Raw genomic sequence first — 13,250 nt, 5'->3', positions numbered from 1 at the left:
TCAGGAGGCAGGCACTCATCACCTGTACTCAAGAAACAATTGTTCTTTTTCACCTTTCAGTTTCCGTTTCTGATTTCATTTAGAACAGAGTACATTATAGAGTAGTACAGGCCCTTTTGCCAACAATATTGTACTCATACTGGGCAGGTTAATTGGTCATCGTAAATTGTCCTGTGATTAGGTTAGAGCTAATCGGGTTTGTAGGGGGTTGCTGGAGTGGCATGGCTCAAAGGACCAGAAAGGCCAACTTTGAACTGTGTCGATAAATAAAACAAAATGAACCTTTTAATCTCTTCGAAGATCACTTAGCCCTTCCCTCCCACATAACCCTCCATTTTTCTTTCATCTACGTGTCTTACTAAGAGTTTCCCAGATATCCTGAATATCAGCCACGATCTTATTGAAAGGCGGAGCAGGCTCGATGGGGCAGATGGCCTACTCCTGCTCCTATTTCTTATGTTCTTATGTACTAAAGTCACTTAGATCACAAGTCGCAGTTCTCTTGCAGACTACATCAGGTTTTCCTCCAGAGTTGTAACTCCTCCAGAGTTGCCATGGGTCTCTTGGTGGACTCCCTCACTAGCATAGTTACTCAGTTTTTGAGGATGGCCTGCTCTAAGCAGATTTACAGCTGTGCCATGTTCTTTCTATTTCTTGATGACTGACTTACTGTACTCCAAGGTGAGTCAGCATGGATTTACAAAGGGCTTGACTAATCTTCTGGAATTTTTTGAGGATGTAACTATGAAAATGGACAAGGGAGAGCCAGTGGATGTAGTGTACCTGGACTTTCAGAAAGCCTTTGATAAGGACCCACATAGGAGATTAGTGGACAAAATTAAAGCACATGGTATTGGGGGTAGGGTACTGACATGGATAGAAAATTGGTTGGCAGACAGGAAACAGAGTAGAGATTAACAGGTCCTTTTCAGAATGGCAGGCAGTGACTAGTGGGGTACTGCAAGGCTCGGTGCTTGCACCACAGCTATTTACACTATACGTTAATGATTTGGATGAAAGGATTAAAAGTAACATTAGCAAATTTGCAGATGACATAAAGCTGGGTGGCAGTGTGAAATGTGAGGAGGAGGTTATGAGAATGCAGGGTGACTTGGACAGGTTGTGTGAGTGGGCAGATGCAGTTTAATGTGGATAAATGTGAGGTTATCCACTTGGTGGCAAGAACAGGAAGGCAGATTACTATCTGAATGGTGTCCAGTTAGGAAAAGGGAAAGCACAACGAGATCTAGGTGTCCTTGTTCATCAGTCACTGAAAGTAAGCATGCAGGTACAGCAGGCAGTGAAGAAAGCTAATGGCATGTTCGCCTTCATAACAAGATGAGTTGAGTATAGGAGCAAAGAGGTCCTTCTGCAGTTGTACAAGGCCCTGGTGAGACCACACCTGGATTATTGTATGTAGTTTTGGTCTCCAAATTTGAGGAAAGACATTCTTGCTATTGAGGGAGTTCAGCGTAGGTTCACAAGGTTAATTCCTGGGATGGTGGGACTGTCATATGTTGAAAGATTGAAGCGGCTGGGCGTGTATATGCTGGAATTTAGAAGGATGAGACAGGGATCTGATTGATACATATAAGATTATTAAGGGATTGGACATGCTAGAGGCAGGAAACATGTTCCCGATGTTGGGGGAGTCCAGAACCAGAGGCCACAGTTTAAGAATAAGGGGTAGGTCATCTAGAATGGAGTTGTGGAAAAATTTCTTCACCTAGAGAGTTGTGGATCTGTGGGATGTTCTGCCTCAGAAGGCAGTGGAGGTCAATTCTCTGGATGCTTTCAAGGAAGAGTTAGATAGAGCTCTTAAAGATAGCGGAGTCAAGGGATATGGGGAGAAGGCAGGAATGGGGTACTGATTGTGGATGATCAGCCATGATCACAGTGAATGGTGGTGCTGGCTTGTAGGGCTGAATGGCCTACTCCTGCACCTATTGCATCTAGTGACTTGGAAATTTTCTTGTATCCATCTCCTGACTTTTTCATGGAGTTTTTCCCGCAAGCAAATATTGGGATACTATGCTTATCCGGCCTGCGAGTGATCTTTCCTTATTCTGAGTGTTTCCCGCAACCACACTGATGGACATGCATGGCGTCTTGTTACACTGGTCCCAGGTTCCATTTTTTCCCAAACCAAACACTGGTATATACAAATGACGGGAAGGCAGACTACCTTATTAATATGTATTAGATACTCCTGGTGCAACTGCAGGTTCTCAGATGGGATCATTCAAATTTGTAAACAGAAACAGCGTCACTATGTTTTAACAAGAAATCCACGCTAAATATCCAGATATTAACATGTGCTACGATACTTGTTGAATAACTTGCGTTTCGAAATAAAATCGAATAAAAAAATTCCAATGGCAATGAATGCAAAACGCAGGAAGGTAGACACTGAGTGCCGAAATTTCCAAGACACTTGGACACTAGATTACTTCTCCATCGAGCAAGCTGGGAAACCAGTTTGTCTGATTTACCTAGAAAATGAGACAAAGGTCCAAGAATTGAGAAAAGTGTTTTCATCTTGTTTTGATTTTCGCTTGCATGCAAATGAGTTCGAGCTGTTTGCTACTCCATTTGATGTGGAAGTGGACACTGCATCAGAAATTTTTCAAATGGAATTGATTGAGATGCAGTGTGACAACATGTTGAGATTGAAATTTCATTCTGAAGATTTGTCAGTGCTTGACTTCTATAGAAAATATATTCATCCAAGTGGGAAGTATCCTAACTTAGTGGACCATGCAAAAAAGTGGACCATGTCATTGTTTGGCAGCACTTATCTGTGTGAACAATTATTTTCAAAAATGAAGCACACCAAGAACCATTTGAGAACAAGATTGACTGATGCTCATCTGGATAATGTCTTGCTCTTGGCGTCAACAAGTCTGACACCCAATATTGAGAAGCTTTCAAGCAACAAACAGCATCTAGTTTCACATTGATTTATCGACTGTTTGCATTAAAATTTTCTTTTTAATTGTACTTAATTTGCCACCATTCAATGCATCATGTTCATACGTTTTATGTTTAAAGATTCTTTGTGTCCTTTTAATTGATTCAAAAAATGCCTTGATTGAAATAAATTGCAACTAAACGGAGTACTTTGATTACTAATTGGCATCCTTGGTTAAGCACAAATGATTTTCTAGCATGCGTTATTCACTCATTTGAGGCAAAACATAACTAGATGTATTTAAATGGATATTTCCCATATTTCATGATTTTTATGGCATTTATCTGGCTCACTGTCCGCTCATCAATACGCCATCCAGCCCACAGAGGCAAAAAGGTTGCTGACCCCTGTTGTAAAACAATAAAACATGAAAACTTCCAACATGAATACATGAATACCTTTTATAGGGATTGTATATATATGTGCCTTAGACTGTTACACAGTGCTGTACATATGACAAATAAGATCATTTTTAATTCTTGTGACTGTACAGCTGCATTAAAGGAAAAATTACAATAGCCAGTGAGCCTGAAGAACTTCAGATTAAAGTGTCATGATCAATATTCATACTGTGATAAATGTTTATTAATGTGAAGTGTAACTGTGGTGTTAATTTTGGTGAGATCATTGTTACTTTGTCATGTGGTTAACTATTGCAGAATATTAAACAGCATGCTTCAGGCAACTGACAATCAACTGCTGTGTAAACAGATGTGATTCCCTAGTGCTTCTGTATTGTGTGAATTACTAACTTTCGAGGACTCATGTTTTCGGTATTATTTGTTTACTTATTTATTACTATTATTTATTTTTTTCTCTGCTCAGGTTGGTAAAGTCTGAGGTACAGACATAGCCAATCACACTCATTTCTCAATTTCTAGGAACTTTTGGACTATTCTAGTGGTGTGACTTTCTGAAGATTTTTTGTAGTCCTAATTGCTTAATTCTATTGTGCAGTGCCTTTGGGATTGTAACAGTTGTATTTATTAATATCAGGACATCACATACCCTGTTCATGATCCATTGTCTTTCAATTTCCCCTTTTAATTCAGCATATTTCTAGTATTTTTCACTTACTGATTTCAGTCAGTTATGCGTGTCTGGAATGGCTACATCTATTAAGTAAGTTGTTCTTGCTTGTTTGTCCTGTATTGTTATATCCAGATGATTATTATGGATTGCCCTATCTGTCATGAAGTGATCAGTCATAATATAATTTGTGGGATTCTGACTCTAAAACAGCATCAGGCTTGTATTTATAATAAGGTATGGTTTCTTTTATGAGTTTCCATTTTGGCAAGATTTTGGTGAATAACATTTGCCACTTGATTGTGCCTGTGTAAGTAATCAGACTGAGTTAAACTATTGCGGAATCCCGTAATGTCTTGAGTTGTTTCTGGTTTCTCTTGGCATTTTCGGCATTTATTATCTTGAATTTGTTCATCTTTTATTATATATTTTTGATAATTTTTTTGTGTTAGTCACCTGGTCCTGTAATGCCACAAGGAACCCTTCTCTGAGTCAGGCATTTAACATCTAATCTGCTCAGATCATGGAGATGTCTTTTATGGAGGTCATTCTCTTCCATGTGTTAACTTATTCTTCAATAGTGATAATTTCATTTTTCTGGGTTGTGCTCACATTTACGTTTAGTGGTGTGTACTTCTTATCAGAATGGCATATGCTCACATGAAGTGAGCTCACATGAACCTGTTTTTGTTGGTGAAAATATATCGCTCGAAATTTTATCTGACTGTTGTGTAGATTTATAATGTCCATTATCCTCTTTCCCCGTCTGTCCTAGTTAATGTTAATCTCAGCATGTTCACGTGAACATAATGTTTTCTGAAATCTGTCATTTCAGTTCTTACCTTTCTTTGTAAATTTTCCAAATATGTTTCACACCAAGATATTATGCCAAAAGAATGGATCAATATCAAACGTGTTTGTTGCCTTTTGTTATATTTCTACTATTGAGCTCCATTTGGCAGATTTTCTTAAGCCTTGAAGTAAATTCTGTCAAAAGTTTTTCCTTTATCGCACTGTGATCCATTTTTTTTACTTGTTGATATCACTTTATTCTTATTATTATTATCTTCTTTTGCACATGGGTTGTTTGCTAATTGTACTTTGGGTCTAGTTTTCAGTTGATTCTATTGTACTTCTTTGTTCTACTCTGAATGCCTGCAAGAAAATGAATCTCAAGGTAACATGTGGGGGCATATATATACTTCAGTAATAAACTTTGAAGGATACTCCTCAGTACTTGAATCACTACATAGAGATTGATATTTGAATGACTACATAGAAACCCAAATAACATCATTGATGTACTGTGCCTCATACTTAAGTATCTCATTACTCTAAGTTCAAGGTAAATTTTATTATCAAAGTACATATATGTCATGATATACAACCCTGAGATTCATTTTCTATGGACTAATAACCATAATAGAATCAATGAAAGATACCCCCCAACTACGGTGCTTAACAGAGTGCAGAAGACAACAAACTGTGCAAATACAAAAGAAAGAATAAATAAATCGATAAATAAATAAATAAACAGACAAGCAAGCAAACAATAAATATCGAGAACATGAGATGAATCTTTGAAAGCGAGTTCATTGGCCTTAGGAAGGTTTCAATGATTGGGCGTGTGAAGTTGAGCGAAGTTATCCCCTTTGGTTCAAGAGCCTGATGGCTGAGGGGTAATAACTTCCTGAACCTGGTGGTGTGAGTCCTGAGGATCTTTTACTGTCTCCCTGATGGCAGCTGCTAGAAGAAAGCATGTCCTGGAAGCATACCTCTCTGTACAATCCTGCTTTTTCCATATTTTCCATTTTCCTAGAATAAGGCACTTCAGGTGCTTCTTTGGCTGTGACAAGCTTTGTGGTGTCCTGAGGCTCAAAAATCAGCTATATGCTGTAAACGCACCTCTGCTTTTACTTCAGCTGGGTCATCTCTGATGAATTCAGCATGAAGAAAAATGGAAACGCATCCAAATCAGTGCAGGACAAAATTTGTTAAATGCCTGTTTTTAATGCTGTTTACATTGTAAGTATATGTTGGTATTTATGTATTGATGCACATTTTATTCCATTTCTGTACTTTACCCTCTAACTTATTTTAATATAATTCTTTATTCTTGGCTTCTCCATACCAGATGGTGATGCAACCAGTTAGAATGCTCTCCACATCATATCTGTAGAAATTAGCCGGAGCCTTTGATGATGTAATAAATCTCCTCAATCTCCTACTGAACTATAACTGTAATTGAATCAATGTGTTGGACACAGGATAGATCTCCTGAGATGTTGGCACCTAGGAACTTGAAACTGCTCACCTTTCAAATGCTGATCCCTTGATGAGGACTGGTGTGTGTTCCCTCAATTTCCCTAACTGTTGTGGTAATCTGCACTTAACCATGAACTGTTGACACGTATAAGAATTCTACAGTCATCAGAACGAAAATGCCACCAATAAAATAAGGATCGCTTCCCTTAAGTAAGAAACCAGCCGCAGTGCCATAAACATAGAACACAGAACAAAGAACAGTACAGCACAGGAATAGTCCCATCAGTCTACAATGTTGTGACAAATCAATTAAATTAGTAATCAAATGGCTAATTAAACTAATCTCTTCTGCCTGCACAATGTCCATATCCTTCCATCTCTGTCACATTCATCTGCCTATCTAAATGTCTCTTAAAAGTCTCTAATCTTTCTGCCTCTATCACCACCCCAGGCAGCACATTCCAGGAACCCACCACTTTCAGTGTGAAAATACTTACCCTTCCATCTCCTTTGAAATTACCCCCTCTCACCTTAAATTCATGCCCCCTGGCATTAGACATTTCAATCCTAGGAAGAAGATACTGTCTGTCTACTCTATCTGTGCCTCTCATAATTGCGTAAACCTCTATCAGATCTCCCCTCAGCCTCTGACACTCCAGAGAAAACAACCCACGTTTGTCCAGCCTCTCATTATGGCACAAGCCCTCTTATCCAGGAAACATCCTGGTAAGCCTCAAACCCGAGAAAACCTGCGGGTGCTGGAAATCCGAGCAACACACACAAAATGCTGGAGGAACTCAGCAGGTCGGGCAGCACCTATGGAAAGGAATAAACAGCCAACATTTTGGGCTGAGACCCTTCTCAGGACTGTTGAATGGTTAAAGGGACCTGAGAAAGGGTCTCGGCCCGAAACATAGCCTACTTATTTCTTTCCATAGATCTGCCTGGCCTGCTGAGTTCCTTCAGCATTTTGTGTGTGTTATCCTGGTAAACATCTTCTGCAACCTCATTCAGTGTTGTCTCTATGAATTTTGAAAACCTACAGAAAAATGTCTATTCTAATCAATCTAGTGTAGAAGTATGTTCATGTTTTACAGAAAATTGGCTAAAATACGAAGTTAAAAACAACTTAAATATTCTATTAACTGTGGCCATTTTCTGTGGATTTAGTTTCTGTATAAAAAGAAACTCTGATATGACAGAGTAAAATTGCAATAATACAACAGACATTAAGTGGATTCCTACAAAATGTAAGTTACATTTTCGATGTCCTTTTACACAAAGTGCCAATCTGTGTCATAATTGAAATATTTACAGGGTAGTCAAAAGCCAGCAAATAATTCTGTTACAGCATATTTAACAGTGTCATCCTGTCAAGTGAATGTGGCTGATGAATGATTTAATATTGACTTGAGATTTACTCAGTTATCTCTTTTCAGTTTGCCAGCTTACTGCTGGAATCCTGGTCAAATAACATCATTTATCCATCATCTAATGCAGCTTTGTGTTTCTTTATCCCTTTAACCCTGAGTTAGCAAACAAAAGGAAATTAAAAATATCAAGTTATCCATATGGCATCAGGAAAGAAACGAGAACTGATTCAGATAATTCAGAAATGCTAGTTAGTAGATTAATTGATCATTGTAACCTCAAAATTCATGTCCTCATGTAACCTCAAAATATATGTCTGCATGAGAGTAATTTTTCTTGCAGGCATTCATAGTAGAACAAAGAAATAAAAAAAGAACCAATGAAAAACTATACACAAAAACTGACGAACAACCAATGTGCAAAAAAAGTAATAACAATTAAATAATACTCAGAATGTGAGCTGTCGAGTCTTTGAAAGTGTGTCCTTAAGTTGTGGAATCAGTTCAATGTTCAGGTGAGTGAAGTTATCCACACTAGGGTTCAGGACCCTGATGGTTGTAGGGTAATAAATGTTCTCGAACTTGGTGGTGTGGGACCTAGGGCTCCTGTATCTTCTTCCTGATGGTAGCAGTGAGAAAAGAGCATGGCCTGGATGGTTGGTATCCTTGCTGATGGATGCTGCTTTCTTGTGGCAGTGATCCTTATAGATGTGCTGAATGGTGAGGGGGCCTTTGACTATGGTGGACTGGGCTGTATTCACCATCGAGAGGGATAATAAATCAGCCATCATCAAATGGCAGAACAAACTCAATGGGTCGAATAGCTGTAGATAAGATGGATGGCCACAGCCTTTGTTCCTGGACTCGCGAGTCAAAATCTAGAGGCATCAACTTAAAGCAAGAGGGTAAAGATTTAAAATAGTCTTGAGGATAATCTTGTTCACACAGACGGCGGTGGGTGTAGGAGACAAGCTATCAGTGGAACACAGAGGAGGGTTCAATTAAGTTCAAAGTGCTAATATATCATCGAAGTATGTATACCATATACAGCCTTGAGATTCATCTTCTCACAGGCACTCACAAAACAAAATAATGCAACAAAATTCACAAAAAAACACACAACAAAGAGGGCCACACATCCAGAGTAAAAGAGACCAAGTGTCTTTTAAACATTAAAATGATGAGATAATGAGATGGGTTGTTGCACTCTGGTATTTGTCAGTCTTTTATGGGGTGTATGGGGTGTATGGGATGACAAGGGAAGGATAGGACCTCCGGTGAAGTGGCTTATGTCCATTCAGGGGCAGTTCACTCACCCCTGGCCCCGCCACTCAGCCCTCACCTGTGACTCCAGGTAGCTGTGGAGGGCTAAATAAATCAGGTGAGAGTGGCCAGTGGGCCTCATACCCCAGTGAGATAGGGCGCGATGCAGCTTGCAGCGGCCACTCCAGAGCTGATTATCTGTTATTTGTGAAGTGGGGTGCCGTGTGCAATCATAATCGGTCGAAATCAGACTTGGGAGCACGGAGGAATTTCGGGAAATCTACAGGAAGACCTTCTTCATTGCTGCTGCTGCTGTGAGGTCCGGGACTCTGCTGGGAAGAACAGGCCCCCAGTGCTCCAGGTCGCGTTGCCGATGGCCATTGGCTGGGCCGTCTTAATATGCTCAGCAGAAGATCGTGCTCAGAGAAGCTGTGCCGGAGGGGATGGTCGTCGGCTCGGAGGTTCAACGAACTCAGAGTCCGCTGTGGTCAGGTCGCTTTCGTTGTGTGCTGCGTCTGCAAGGCTGAGTCGGGTGGCACCGTGGAAGTCCATAGCGGGGGTATTCCCTTCTGCCGCCGGCATGGGATGGCGAGTCTGTCGGGACCCTGGGGACTTGTAGGAACTGTGTGGTGATTTCTTTTCAACTTATAGTCCTTTAACATCTTTGAACTATTTTTACTATGCTCATGGTCTGTTTTTTTAAATCAATTATGCTATTGTTTGCACTGTTGTAATTATGTGGTTTTGTGCAGGTCTTGTAGCTTTAGTCTTTGGTCTTGTTTGTCTGGTGGATTTGGAGCTCCTTTCCGGGGAACACGCTAAGATGGTAGCGCGATATTAATACGCAGCAGCCTCTCCGGACTCTGGATTGGGGATTGCCAAACATTATGTGGATTTTCTGGTGTAGTCTGTTTTGTCATATGCTTTTGTGATATCATTCTGGAGGAACGTTGTCTCATTTTTTAACTGCATTGCATTTGTGGTTTCTATATGACAATAAACTGAGTATGAATCTGAATCTGACATGCCTGTCCTAGCATATGAAATCAGCTCTGGTGGACTGGGTGGTTGAGATTTACCGTGAGGTCCAATGGCCAGGAAAGTGCTTCTGCAACACTCTGTGGAGAGAGAAGGGTGGGACAAGGCACAGAAGATGTCATAGCCATCCACTGCAACCAGGAAAGACCTCAGTTTCTGACACTTGTTCATAGCACTGGACCCAGACAGACTTCTGAGGTCGACAGAGTGGAACTGACCCAGTGCGACAGCTTCTCCACTTTAAAGAAGCTCGAGCATAGATTTCCTGTCATTATCAGATACGGCAGACATCCACCATGGAATTTTGTAAATTCTATTGTATTCTTTATTTTCCTGTGAATACCTGGAAAAAAATTCATCCCAAGGTCATACATGGTAATATTTACATACTTAAATAACAAATTTACTTTGAACTTTGAACTATGACTCAACCTTCTGCAATTTTGTAGCAGAAGTGTTTCATTTGAAATAATAAAGGAGGAAGAGCAGAGGCTCATATGCTTCAGAGCAGAGCACAAGATGTTTTATCTCACCATTTATCTTGCGTCTAGGTGGAGGGATTTGACCCAAAATGACAGCTGTCTTTTTCCCTCCACAGATGCTGATCGACTCACTAAGTTCCTCCAGCTGCTCTTTTTTGGTCCCAGATTTCAGCTTCTGCACTCTCGTGTCTCTGTTGGCATTCTTGAAGAGGACAACAAGGCAAGTTGAAACTAGAATACTACAGATGATGGAAAAGTGAAACAAACAAAGATTTTTAAAAGATTAGCTTTATATATCACATGCACATTGAAACATTACAGTGAAATGTATCATTTGCATCAAATCTGATTATGTGTTGAGGATCGTACGGGGCAAGTGTCACCATGTTTCTGGTGTCAACGTTGCATGCCCGCAACTCACTAATTCTAATCCGTACAGACAGACAGAAATACTTTATTGATCCCGAGGGAAATTGGGTTTCCTTACAGCTGCACCAACCAAGAATAGTGAAGAAATATAGCGATATAAAACCACAAATAATTAAATAATAATAATAAGTTAATCATGACAAGTGGAAATAAGTCCAGGGCCAGCCTATTGGCTCAGGGTGTCTGACACTCCGAGGGAGGAGTTGTAAAGTTTGATGGCCACAGGTAGGAATGACTTCCTATGACACTCAGTGTTACATCTTGGTGGAATAAGTCTCTGGCTGAATGTACTCCTGTGCCTAACCAGTACATTATGGAGTGGATGGGAGTCATTGTCCAAGATAGCATGCAACTTGGACAGCATCCTCTTTTCAGACACCACCGTCAGAAAGTCCAGTTCCACTCCCACAACATCACTGGCCTTATGAATGAGTTTGTTGATTCTGTTGGTGTCTGCTACCCTCAGCCTGCTGCCCCAGCACACAACAGCAAACATGATAGCACTGGTCACCACAGACTCGTAGAAAATCCTCAGAATCATCTGGCAGATGTTAAAGGGCCTCAGACTCCTCAGGAAATAGAGACGCCTCTGCCCCTTCTTGTAGACAGCCTCAGTGTTCTTTGACCAGTCCAGTTTATTGTCCATTCACATCCCCAGGTATCTGTAATCCTCCACTATATCCACACTGACCCCTTGGATGGAAACAGGGGTCACCGGTGACATAGCCCTCCTCAGGTCCACCACCAGCTCCTTAGTCTTTTTCACATTAAGCTGCAGATGATTCTGCTCGCACCATGTGACAAAGTTTCCCATCGTCACCCTGTACTCAGCCTCATTTCCCTTGCTGATGCATCCAACTATGGCAGAGTCATCAGAAAACTTCTGAAGATGGCAAGACTCTGTGTTGTAGTTGAAGTCCGAGGTGTAGATGGTGAAGAGAAAGGGAGACAGGACAGTCCCCTGTGGAGCCCCAGTGTTGCTGACCACTCTGTCTGACACACAGTGTTGCAAGCGCACATACTGTGGTCTGCCAGTCAGGTAATCAATAATCCATGACACCAGGGAAGCATCCACCTGCATCACTGTCAGCTTCTCACCCAGCAGAGCAGGGCAGATGGTGTTGAACACACTGGAGAAGTCAAAAAACATGATCCTCACAGCGCTGGCCGGCTTGTCCAGGTGGGTGTAGACACGGTTCAGCAGGTAGACGATGGAATCCTCAACTCCTAATCAGGGCTGATAGGTGATCTGGAGGGGGTCTAAGTGTGGCCTAACCAAAGGCCAGAGCTGCTCTAGAACAAGTCTCTCCAGGGTCTTCACCATGTGGGAGGTCAATGCCACCGGTCTGTAGTCATTGGAGTCACTGGGGCGCAGCATCTTCGGTACAGAAATGAGGCAGGATGTCTTCCACATCACAGGAACCCTCTGGAGACTCAGGCTCAGGCTGAAGACATGGTGAAGTACTCCACATAGCTGTACTCCACACATAGTACACCACACACCTTTGGAGTGTAGCAAGAAACCTACATTGTCATGGGGAGAAAGTACAAATTCCTTACAGACAGCGGCAGGAATTGAACCCTGATCATACAGCTGGCATGGTGTTGTAATAACATTAAACTAACCATTATGCTACCATTCCACTCTAAGTTTTGAAATGTATTTTGAAAACTTTGACAAACTTATATAGATATTGAGTGGAGAGGATATTGACTGGTTGCATCACAGCCTGGTATGGAAAATCCTGCAAAAAGTTGTGTATGTAGTCCAGTCAATCATGGGTAAAGATCTCCCCACCACTGAGCAGATCTATATTGAGCGTTGTTGCAGGAAAGCTGTATCTATCATCAAGGGCCTCCACCATCCAGGTTATGCTCTCTTCTCAGTGCTGCCATCAGAATAAAGATACAGAAGCCTCAGGGCCCATGCCAGCAGGTTCAAGAACAATTATTACCTCTTAACTCTCAGGCTCTTGAATCAGAGGGGGTTACTTCATTCACCCCAACACTGAACTGTTCCCTCAACCTGTGGACTCACTTTCAAAGGCTCTTTATCTTATGTGCTTGATATTTATTGATTATTTATTTATTATTGTTATTTATGCACAGTTTTTTAAAAAATCTTTTGCAGATTGGTTGTTTGTCCATCCTGTTGGGTAGTCTCTCATTGATCCTGTTATGTTTTTTGGATTTACCATGATTACCTCAAGAAAATTAATTCTCAGGGTTATATATGGTGACATATACAGTATGCACTTTGATAATAAATTTACTTTGAATTTTGAAACATCCAAAACACATTTTAATCTTCAATCTTGAATCAATCTCCCCCTTTCCTGTCACGTAGCCCTCCAGTTTGCTATTATCCATGTGCCTATCTAAAAGTCTCTTAAATGTCCCTAC

The sequence above is a fragment of the Hypanus sabinus genome, chromosome 15 (genome assembly GCF_030144855.1).
Source record: "Hypanus sabinus isolate sHypSab1 chromosome 15, sHypSab1.hap1, whole genome shotgun sequence".
NCBI classification, from domain to species: domain Eukaryota; kingdom Metazoa; phylum Chordata; class Chondrichthyes; order Myliobatiformes; family Dasyatidae; genus Hypanus; species Hypanus sabinus.
The sequence above is the reverse complement of the archived record's forward strand: the minus strand, read 5'-3'. Positions refer to the sequence as shown.